Raw genomic sequence first — 12,713 nt, forward strand, 5'->3', positions numbered from 1 at the left:
TCAATTTTATGAGTAACTTACCTTATTTCATGTTGTTAAACTCACCTCAAACATCTCTGTCGCTGTATCACGCATGAGATGTTGGAGGGCTACAATAGCCAAGTTGGTTAAGTGGTCTTAGTAGCACTCCTCAGGTCTTGAGTTCGACTCCCCGTGGGAGCGAATTTCAGGCTGTGGTTACAAAATCACGTCATCTATCCCAGCCAAAGCACAGATCTAAGGCCTGGTCCTGGTCGGGGTCGTGTTCTCACATGCGCTACGGTGCGACTGTGTATGGGTGGGGTGGGATTGAGGGGTTTTCTCGACCTGCGTGAGAAGATCTCCTTTTTAATATAATGCTTGGGGCCTGTCTTAGCCCCCGCAAGTCGGGTTTTATATAATATATGGAATTGGTACAAAATATTCATATAAATGTACTAATTTATTCTGTTACTCTTGTTGAAGGATAAAAAATGCGTTGGCCCCCTAACTCTGCTTGATTCGATTGTCACATTAAGGGTACTAGGCGATGGCCTCACTCTTAGAAATACTTGGATGATTCGGCTTAGGTAGAGTTGGGGTCCTTAGGGGAAGGGTGGTAGTAGCACCTACATGGCTCTGCTACCGCTTGTGCATAAGTTCCAAAGGCACCTTTGCCTGATTTCATCACTCTTTCGTAGTCACTCTAAGAGTTTCGAGGGGATCTGATCACCCCTGTTACAATGTTACTAGGACACAAATCTAGATGGAGTAGAAATCCCCCCGGGGAAAGCGACATTATCACCTACATGGCTCTACTATAATATGTGACACATCCATGGCATAGAAAAAGCCCCTGTAGATTTGGTTCACCAATAGCGCAACAGAAAGACCCTTCTAAGGGTAAACACAAAAACCCTTCTGAGGGAAATAGAAAGACCCTTCCGTGGGTGAATAGAAAGACCTCTGCAGGAGTGAACAACAAGTCCCTTCTGAGTGCACAAGACTAATAAGTCCTAGGACTTGGCTCCCAAACATAAAGACCCTTTTGAAGGCACATAACAGGACCCTCTCAGGGCAATAGATTACCAAGTCCCTGTACTTGGTCCATTAATAGAATCACCCCCTTCATAAGCTCTCTTCATAGGAAGGTTCCACTCCATTGAACGAGTTGGACCTATACAACTCATCCTTCAATAATATTGATAGGAAAATGCTCCTCAAGGAAAGCATTAATATTGTCTTGGCCAACGACTTTGCGGTTACGTGCACATGTATGTTAGTACCTACATTATAACAAATAACTATGCATGTTGTTTGAATTGCTTTACATGTGTCAAATACCAAAGACTTAGCCACTCATTGCACCTATGAATTCTTCCCAAAGGACGCTGAATCATGAAATAGAAGATCTGAGTATTTGGTTTGCACAAAATTTTCAATCTCTATGATTCTGGTTACAAGAAGACCGAGTTATTGATGACTCTGGGTTCATTTTACTTGGGTAATTCTCAGTATAGATTGGTATATTGCCTCTATGGATTTTTGAAAGGCCAAGTTTTCAGGACTCTACAAATCTTACACATGCATCTCATTGATGAAATCGCCAAAATTGGTTAAAGTCCTAATGATGAAATATCCGTAAGCAAAATGATATTGAGGGAGATATTAGACTATATGGTTAGAGCAAAACCTTAATTTGTAGTGAACAAAAGTGTCAGACCAAGGTGTTAAACCCAAAGTAGCTAGGTCATTGGACTATACGATCACAATGTTCATCTCATAGTGGTGTCGCACCATAATTGTTCATAGGACATCAAACCAATTTAGACAGAGTTCAATGGTTCAGAAAGGTTCCAAAGAGGAGAAAGAGGCGTCGAACTAGTTCGACGGTAGGCGTTAGACTATACGAACATACCCCAACATTCGACAATGGCTAGATCTCATATAGTATTGATATAATAGTCATTGAGTGGTGTTGGATCCATCCACAATGGTGTGACGGTGCACCTGTCGGATGGTCCGACAGTGTGCAGTGAAGCCTATTCTTGTTGCAATGTCTAGTTCACTCATTGTGACTATAAATAGGACCCCAAACTAGTCATTTGAGAAATGTGTGAGATGATGACAATACTAAGTGATATGAGACTCATACACAATAGCTCTAGACACCCAAGTGATCAGAGAATAACTCAATCATTAGCGTTGGTGCTTTGCGAAGTGCTTAGGCTAATTAAACTACCGCATATAGAGCTTTCTCTAGGTTTTGTCATAGTGTTAGATGTGAGGTTAGAACACATCTTATCTTTTGGTGCTTCCACACACTATTGTAATAGTTTTATCTGAGGGGCTTGTAATTTTGTGTGATCACACCATCTATGTTTGTGGTGTAGTCGTCATCATATACTAGCTAGAGGGAACGAGATCCGCAATATTTCGGTTAGAAACTCAATAGTGAAGACGATAGAGAGCATTTGGAAGAGGCCACACCGAATCAACACTTACGCATGGAGAAGTCCTAGGACTATTCATAGAGTTACCTGACCAGGATGGCCCTCACGTGGGCTTCCCTTGCATGGTCCTCCAACAAGAATTATGGAGAAGCTTGCAAGCTTCTCGATACCTCAATATCAATAATAGAGTTGTCGACGAAAATTTGTATTCTATCATTTAAGTTTCCATATTTATATTGTGTTATCTTTGTTGTGTGCTTTACCTCTCTAACTTAGTTATAGGCTAGTGGATAGGTTTGAAACCTAGGTTGGATAACTCTTTGCAATAGAGATAACAACACTTAGTTAAAAATATAGATGTTGTTTGGTTCACATATTTGTAACGTAATGGGTAACTGATAATGTTAAACCATGTTTGTTTAAGTTCAACCGTAATGAGATACCACACCAAAAGTTGATACCAGCCTATTCAAACTTATTACCGCTAGTACTCGAGTGTGAATCATTACCATTACCATTTACGTTACATTTTGTGAACCAAACAGCACCATACTTACGCATAAGATATGCTATTTATTGCAAAGGTTTGGTCTAGGAGAAAAAAATAGAGGCCATAGTTTTAGAGAGAAATTAGATTGCCTAATTCCCACCCTCTTAGACATCATTGTTCCTTTCAAGTTGTATATTTATTTTATAGAAAATTTCTAAATTCAAGACCAAGACAATGAATGTATTTTATAATATATATATTGCCTTCAATATATAATCCTCTTAATATATATATAAATGATTCCATCAATATATAAAAATTTAAATATATATTAATATATTGTAAATGATGTAAATAAATATATATAGAGAATAATAAATAATTGGTATTTGGTATCCTCTCAATCTCTTTAGTATCGGTTGATAGATAGAATCAACACAAAAGGAGCGTCGAGAATGTGGCTCCTCTACGGTCATATAACCCATTTAATACCTATAAACACTCCATTGTATAATAGAGTCTCTTAGTTATCTCTTGTGTTTAGAGAATCGTTTTGGTGTCTCTCCACCGTACATGCATCCCTAAGATCATGTAACCCTTTAGAGCATCTCCAAGAGACTCTTCATTTTTTGCTCTCTATTTAACTATCTATTTACGTTTTTATAAAGATTACACTTCATATATAGTATCTCAGTCCAATAAACTATCTATCTAGTTTGGCTAGTCAGGTGGCTAGCCAAATTTAGCTAGTGATAGAGCCAATTTAGAGAGTCAGATAGCTTGCGAGTCAGATAACTAGTCTGTTGGAGATTTATTTTGCTATTGAGTAGCCAAAATTTTGCTTGGCGAGTTATTTAGCTAGTCTCTTGGAGATGCTCTTAGTATCGGTTGGAGCCATCGACATATATTAAACACTAGTAGAAAAGAGCTCAAAGCCTGCGTCACCCATAAATTATCAGTGGCGGTTTCAGTTACCGCGCGCCAGTAAAAAAACCAGGTGGACCCGGCTTGGGAACCGCCAGTGGAAACCTATTCCCACTGGCGGTTATCTTAATACAATCGCCAGTGGAAATAGGATATTTCCACTGGCGGTTGGTGTAACAGAACCGCCAGTGAAAATCTTGTTTCCACTGGCAGTTGGTGTAACAGAACCGCAAGTGGAAATATCCTATTTCCACTGGCGGTTGTGTTAAGAGAACCGCCAGTGGAAATAGGTTTCCACTGGCGGTTTTTCAAGCCAACCGCCAGTGAACTATCTGTTATAAATACTACTCTTCCTCCCCCCGACAGGAGCTGTAGCTCGCAGCCAACTTCCATTGGAGGCGATTTTGGAGGTCCATATTTCACAAAATACGAGGGGGGAGGTTTTGGTCTTCATTTTTTGGAAGAAGGTGGATAAGAAAGGTTGGTTTATGTTTCTTTGTTAATTTTTGTTCATTCTTGCTCAATTTTAGCCACATTTTGGATCTAGGGTTTTACATGTGAGAGAGAAGAGTATAGCTAGGTTATTTTCTCTATTTCCTCAAATGAGGTTGCTTAAGATGGTTAGATTTTGTCTATTCCCTCTTCTTTTTCATGTTTAGTTCTCAAATAAGTTTATCCATCACACATATTTAGTTGCTTAATGAATGGTGAATGTGTTGTATGGAGAGGGAGGATGATAGGTTTGGTAATTAAGATTGTTTTTATTAATTGTTATGAAAGGTTGGTTTAATTATGTTTCAATTGCCAATTATTGTTCATTTTTGCTCAATTGTAACTACATTTTGAAACTAGGCTTTCACCATGTGTTAGAGAAGGTTTGGGTATTAAGATTTTTTGTTTATTAGTTGCTAGGAAAGTTTGGCTTATGTTTCTTTTGCCAAATTTTGTTCATTTTTCCTCCATTTTAGCCACATTTTGGATATAGGGTTTCACCATGTGTTAGAGATAAAGTAGTTAGGTTGCCTAATCGATCCAACCGCCTATGCTTCATCCTTCCCGACAAAAACTGTGTCGCTCGCGCGCAGCCCAACTTTTATTGGAAGGCCAGATTTCACAAAATACAAGGGGGAGGTTTTGATCTTTATTTTTTGGAAGAAGGTCGCTAAGAAAGGTTGTTCATGTTTCTTTTGCCAATTTTCTTTATCCATGATATATTTAGTTGTTAGGAAATATTGGTATATGTTTCTCTTGCCAATTTGTGTGTCTTGTGTGTTTTATGTTACTTTTTTTACAGGTGATGATGGAGAGGATATCCTGGATGTATAACTTATCAAGGCTAGATCCATCATACATATCTGAGATCCATAAGTTTATTGTTGTCACTACGAACCATGCTTGGAGAACAAAGATAAAGCACATATATTGTCCATGCATGGACTGCAAAAATGTTGTTGTATTTGATGACACAGAACAAATCATATCTCATCTGGTATGCCGAGGATTTGTGAAGGATTACATAATTTGGACAAAGCATGGAGAGGGTAGCTCTTCGCCTTATACAGCTGGAAACCCTGCGAACATCGACGACAGCTTTCAGTTTGTTCACGAGACACAACAACCTCTTCCACGGAGCGAACATGTAGTGCCAAATGTTACTGATCATGGTTACGCCGGAGGAAATGAACGTGAAAGAACCCATGTTCTCCCAAATGTTATGGACGAGGAAGATGCAGAGTTGTTAGAGGCAATGTTGCATCGTCATATAGATCCATCTGTTGGGGGCCTTCGTCCTCCGAAGGTCCTCAAAAACATGATTTGACAATATCTTCCAAGTGAAATGTATGAACAGATATCTTCGGACCCAGATTATGAACATGAAGTACGATCAGGACGAAGCTTAAGCTAGACGAAGGAGGATTGAGATGAAGGACGGGCTGATCACCAAGCCGTACGAGGGATGGTGCATAGCCGAAGCTATGCGCAGGGGAGCTTCGGCATAGTGGCAGAAAGGGGAACCGACTTAAAGATGAAAAGACTACTTAGGCTTTGACAGATCCTCATAAGTCATTAGCAAATGTAGTGGACATGAATGTAATTTTACATGGGCTGCGTCCCACGTCTATAAATAGATGAACAGTACTCCCGTACTGTTCAGGCTGACTTGGCATTTGCTTTTGCGTCACACTTGTATTTTCATCTCCTTCCAAGCCGAAGGTACATTTATAATTCGATATTGTCTCTATTTTTCTATGATGATATAATAAAGTTAAATAGATGATGTTATATGATTATTCATGCTATCTTTTATGTTTCATATGCTTCGTCTTTCATTAATGTATATTGTGACGATGAAGGTTCGTCTTTCATGACCTTCGTCCGAAGATCGTTATGTCCTAAGGGAAATAATGTTTCAAAGGACGAAGGACTTTATCGTTTAACATTCTCTGTGTTGCCTTGTTCTTAACTCATAGCACTTGAGAACAAGTCCCCAACATTGGCGCCCACCTCCGGTGAACTCACTTCCACTTCGAGTTTTTTGAACACCTTCGGAAGCCATAGACCCTCGCTATGGCACCGAAGAAAGCTTCAGCGACTGGGGCTGTAGCTCTGCAACCGCTGGACCCTAACCAGGAAACTGTCTCTCTTCGGGAGGCCCGAAGCCAGAAGAGGAAGGCCGTCAGCCCGACGCTTCAGGAGGATGAGCTAGACCAAGAAATCAGGGATATGGAGATGCTACATCAACAGGTGCAAAGGAAGAAGGAGAAGATGGCCCGACTAGCTGAGTTGCAAAGACAGATAGACGAAGCCTCTGAGGAAGTTCGCCATCTTTCTCACGATGAGCAGACCCGAAGGCCTCAGCAGAAAGACCTTCATCAGGAGGGCTTCGTCAACGAAGATGACTGGTATGACAATTTCCATCAGGGAAATTTTGTTTTCGATGATGCTTCTCCTCTGTCCGCTGAACTGCAGGCTACACCTTGGCCCCCGTCCTATAAGCCACCCCAACTTCCCATCTTCGACGGCCATTCAGACCCGAAGCAGTTCTTGATGAGCTACGAAGCAACAGTGTCTTCGTATGGTGGCAATGCTGCAGTCATGGCAAAATCTTTTGTTATGGCTGTCAGGAGTGTTGCTCAGACCTGGTATTCCTCCCTTCGACCAGGAACAATCACTTCATGGCAGAAGCTGAAGGATATGTTGTTAACCAGCTTTCAAGGGTTTCAGACGAAGCCGGTCACTGCTCAAGCCTTGTTCCAGTGCACTCAGGATCATGAAGAATACCTTCAGGCGTATGTCAGAAGGTTCTTGCGTTTGAGGGCGCAGGCACCAACGGTGCCCAATGAAATTGTCATCGAGGCCATGATCAAGGGGCTTCGTCCTGGACCTGCAGCTCAATATTTTGCTAGGAAGCCTCCTCAGACTCTGGAGAAGCTGCTCCAAAAGATGGACGAGTACATTCGTGCCGACAATGATTTTCGCCAAAGAAGGGAGGAGGCTTTCAGATTTTCTGAGATGACCAGGGGCTTCGGAGGAAGATTCTATCCGAGGCATGTCAGGTCCATCCATAACTCTACTCAAAGTGATGATAAGGGGAGTCAGCAGCACAGGCCGCAGCCCTCCTCACAGGCTTCGGGGCAACAACAAAGCTTCTTCCGGCCACCAGCTCCAAGAGGAAGAGGCGCCAGGGGCTTTGGCGGAAGATTTGGAGATCAACCAAGGAGAATATTTTGCTTGTTTTGCGGTGAAAACAAGGGCCATACCACCAGGATGTGCCATGTTACCATCCAAAAGCAAAAGGAGATAGCCGAAGCTGCAGCACAACAAGCTCAGCCGAAGCAGGTCATGCATACTGCTTCGTACCATGTGCCTTACATCCCAGAATACGTAGGTAACCACCCTGCAGTTTCTGTTGCTTCGGCAAGTCAACCTCAAGCTTCCTGGCAACAACCTCCACCTCCACCACCGCTGCAACAAGGCCAACAGCCAGAAGGGAGCCAATATGCTCCACACCAAAGGGACTTCAGAGAGCAGTCCGAAGCTCGTACAGTCAACAGCACCGTGCCGGAGTCAAAGCACATTTATTGACAAGTATCCTACCTTGATAGCAGTCTTTTCCATTTAGTTCTATTTTCTGTATAATAAAGAACATTTCGATTTTCATGTAATGGTTTTGTGGTTGGTCATAAGGGAAATCTATTTTCTCCGAAGGCTTAAGTTGCTGAAGCTTGAAAGTTTGCGGAGGACCTTCGAATTATTAAAAATCCTTCGAAGTAACAAAAAGTCGTTCTAAGGAACGCAGAGTAAGTTGCTGAAGTTACAAAAAGCCGTTCCAAAGGGAGCGCAGTGTAAGTTTTTTGCTCCAAAGACGTTCCTTAGGGAATGCAGAGCATACAGCGAAAAGTCAACGCTGATACCGCCTAAGTAAAAGGCGAAGAAGCTCCAAAGACGTTCCTAAGGGAATGCAGAGCTTATACCGCCTAAGTAAAAGGCGAAGAAGCTCCAAAGACGTTCCTAAGGGAATGCAGAGCTTATGCCGCCTAAGTAAAAGGCGAAGAAGCTCCAAAGACGTTCCTAAGGGAATGCAGAGCTTATACCGACTAAGTAAAAGGTGAAGAAGCTCGAAAGTCGTTCCTAAGGGAATGCAGAGCTTACAGCGAAGAATCAGCGCTGATACAAAAATATTGTGTGGGGATATGTGTGTATCTTTCGGAACAAATGTCATCTACGTAACATAACATCATCACATCATTTTGCATAGCATAAGCATCATACATCATGTTGCATATGGCACAAGAAGGGGACACAATATTGATCTTCGGAAGTATGCTTTGAAAGAGTGAAAATCGTGTTAAGTCACAAGGAGACACAATCTTCATCTTCGGAGTATAGCTTCGGAGAATGTTTTCACGAAGCTTGGATATTCTTCATCTGAGCACTATGGACATTGTTGTGATACATAAAAATTTTTCTTCACGAAGCATGAAAAGAAGGGAAGGTGTTTTTTCGCCGAAGGCTCAAAAGCGGTACGTATGTAAAGTTTCATGCATCGTAAAGAATTGAATAATGAAAAGAGACTTGTATATTACATTCAAATGTACCAAATATTACATAAATCACACTTCAACTGTTTTTCCTAATAACACCTAGTCTTCTCTTAATACTACTTCGGCAGCCTCATTTAGAAGCTGTTCAACAACTTTATCCACGATAGTTTCGGCCATTTGTTTAATTTCGTCATCCCCTTTGGTGTGAGGGTCAACAAACGATCCAACAGGTTCTGAGGGAAGAGAATATTTTTGCATTACTATTACAAACCGCGAACAAAGTTTGAAATAAAAATTACAACACGATACAAATTATTAATTAATACCTAATTGACCTTCGGGCTCTGCGCTCTTTTCAGCAGCCTTAGCCACTTCTTTAGCATCGTGAATGCCCTTTTCACTTCTTTGAATAATTTCTCCTGCCATTTCTCGGCCACCATTATCCCAGACGTCGGTGAAAAATTTTCCACCAACTTGGCTAGCTTCGGTCGAGGGGTCTTTAATATCTTCGGCGGATAAAGTGGCTTCGGATTGCGCAAGCAGCTTAATATGATCACAACCTTTCTTCTCTAGAACAGTAGCAACTCCTCTGGCGCCCGAAAATGCGCAGATATCACCGCGGCTGCTCAGGATTTCCTCGAAAGCTTCTGCTTCATGACTAATCCATTCCAATGGACCTTCGGGATTGCCTCTGGAGAAACTTTCTTCACTAGAAAATGCGCCAACGCTGGCGAAGCTGGATTTTATCTTTTTGACGCATTCTATAGATTTAACATAGCATTTCCTCTGGGATGCACGAAGCTCCTGAGCACTTAACTCTAAATGATTAACCAACTGATCACTAAGCTCTCGTTTTGTTTCTTCAAGCACACGTTCCTCTTTAGCTCTAGCTAGCTGTTTCTGAAGATCTTTAATCTCACGTTTTTGGGCTTCGGCCTGGATCATTGAGGTAGCTTCGTCCTTTTTTACCTTGTCTACCAATGTAAGCAAAATTTTATCCTTTTCCAGAGCTTCGTTTCTCAGTTTAATAACTTCTGACCGAAGGTTGTTGAACGCAATTTCATAGCTCTCATCTTCGGCACTCTTTTGTGCTCTTAATGCGTTGCTTAGGATTAAGCCCTATATGTAAAGACTTGGTATAAGAATAAAAGAATGAATTACGTATTGTAAAATTTTTTCAAAACGTCTAATTCCCATACCTTTAGGCTGTTATACGCAAGACTGTCCGCGAGATCCTCCTTCGTCATAGCACATAATCCAGCTTCGAGCTTCGGGAACCCCATACTTCTAGCCATCTCTCGGCAGACAGATAATTCTTTGTTATTAGGGAGGCAGTATAGGAAGTCATCCTCATTTGTCCCATTGAACACCACTGCTCCCTTTGGATATTTTAACTCTCTGGCATAGTGATTGGCTTCATAAGTCTCTTCTTCAGATAATTTTTTCCCCGAAGCATGTCGTATGATATAATCGCATGTGCTGGCAGGAGCTTCGGGGACGGCAGTGTCAATCTTCTCAACCAAAACTGGTTCTGATGTTTTTTCGGTTTCCAAAGATTGTTCCTTGGTGGGCTCTGAAGGCCCAGCTTCAGCTTCAGCTTGTTGCTTCGAAGTTTCAGTAGACGCTTCAGCAAGTTCAACAGTCTTCTTTGGAGTTGTGCTTGAAGACATAATTGTCTCCAAGACATCTAGTACGTTCACCATTCTTTTTCTTTTTGGGGTCACCAATGGGCCCTTTTGGATTTTTCTTGTTTCAGCATTCGCTGAAGGACTTAAGATTTCCAATATTTTTTGTCCTTCAATTCTCGATTTTTCCGCCTTCTCTGCTAAAGGCGCTTCAGATTTCTCTTCTATCTTCGGCACTGGAGCTGGTTTTGTAGCTTCAGAGGCCAAGGAAACTTCACCAATGAATTCTGGCACTGTGGCCGGCTCAATAAAGCGCGCTCAGTGGGTGAGCACCTTCATCTTTTTCCTTTGCGGCGCTGGCTCATTAGTGGCACTTGTGGTAGTTTCTGTTGCAGAAGAAGTATTCTTTCTTTTCCGACCCAGCACCGGATAGTGATAGTCAGGGTAGACAAACCCGACTGCGTCAAATACCCGGTTGAGTCTTTTCTTCTTTCGGCCTCCGAAGGCTGCTGATAATGCAGTGTTCTCGGCCTTCGAATATGCCCCAAGCAGTTCGTCACTTAATGTTTCAATGCTTTTCAACCAGTCGTCATCAGGTTCAACAAATTTATCCCCGTATTTGAATGTGTATTTTAGTCTGACCAGTCCGCCTTCGTCGGACTCTTTGATGGTCTCCTTCGGCATTTCCCACTTTCCTGCAAGTGGCCACACCCTGAAGGCAATATGTTCTTGAATCAAGTCCCTTGTCCCAATAAAAGAGCAGACTACGCCGAAGGCTCTTTGGCATTCCTCGGCTGCTTCATCCATTTTAACCTTCGGCCTTCGAAGTCCGAAGCGTTGCCAGATGGGGCGCATAATGATACTCTTGACATCTTCTTGCGTTGTTAGGTCATTCTTTACATAGAACCATTCAGTCATCCAGGCTCCGGGCCATCTCTTCCGAAAGGTCGACACAGGGCAGCTTGACCCGGAGCGGGCAACGAAGCTGTAACACCCAAAGTTGTTGTGATATTGTTCTTTCCCCCAGGGCTTCGTCTCATATAACAACTCATGAATGTTGCAAAAGCTTTTGGCATTTGGTTCTAAACCTTGGCTTCTCGCAGCCCAGACAAACATCCCCATTCTTATGATAGCTTCGGGAGTAATTTGATGAAGGTAGATTTGAAATGTTTTCAGAACTTCAACAACAAAGTTGCTCAGGGGGAATCGAAGCCCAGCCTTGAGAAAGCTTCGGAAGATTACGACTTCATCTTCTTCGGGGGTGGGAGAAGTTTTTTCTCCAGCATCAGCTCTCACAATAGATATATCTTGAAAATATCGGCCCCTCATATTATCAATATGACTCTGCTTAATGGTGGTTTTCCCGAAAACCGCGTGACTTGGCCGCCATGGCCGATCTTCGGACTCTTCCCCACCACTTTCTACATCGTAACTGTCGCTGTCACCAGTATCTTCAGACAAGCCTTCCAGTATCTCCTTGGTAATTTTTTCCGTATTGGTCTCCGCCATCGCTATAAGGAACCCCAGGTTCTTCTCTTCAGAGAGACTCAGCTTCATCTCGGGACCGGCCTTTTTGTCTTCAGACATCTTCGGAAATGCTAAAAACTGTTTTCAATGCCGAAGCTTCAAAACTAAAAGCTCAGTAAATTTTTGCGTGCAAGAGATAAAATTGAGTAAGCAGGGGCAGATGGCAAGTGTGCGTACCAAAATGAGTTTGTGGTATGATCTTATTTATACGCCCAGTGCGTTGAAAGTTGAAAGACCCACTTGTCAGTGAATGTTGCTATTCTAGCAAAGGGAAGGTGTTTTTTCGGACCTTCGGCTTAAGGCCTTCGTCCATATCGCAATCTAAATTTATCATTAATAAATTAATATTGCGAGGGGCTACTGTTGGGGGCCTTCGTCCTCCGAAGGTCCTCAAAAACATGATTTGACAATATCTTCCAAGTGAAATGTATGAACAGATATCTTCGGACCCAGATTATGAACATGAAGTACGATCAGGACGAAGCTTAAGCTAGACGAAGGAGGATTGAGATGAAGGACGGGCTGATCACCAAGCCGTACGAGGGATGGTGCATAGCCGAAGCTATGCGCAGGGGAGCTTCGGCATAGTGGCAGAAAGGGGAACCGACTTAAAGATGAAAAGACTACTTAGGCTTTGACAGATCCTCATAAGTCATTAGCAAATGTAGTGGACATGAATGTAATTTTACAT

The sequence above is a fragment of the Zea mays genome, chromosome 4 (assembly GCF_902167145.1).
Source record: "Zea mays cultivar B73 chromosome 4, Zm-B73-REFERENCE-NAM-5.0, whole genome shotgun sequence".
NCBI classification, from domain to species: domain Eukaryota; kingdom Viridiplantae; phylum Streptophyta; class Magnoliopsida; order Poales; family Poaceae; genus Zea; species Zea mays.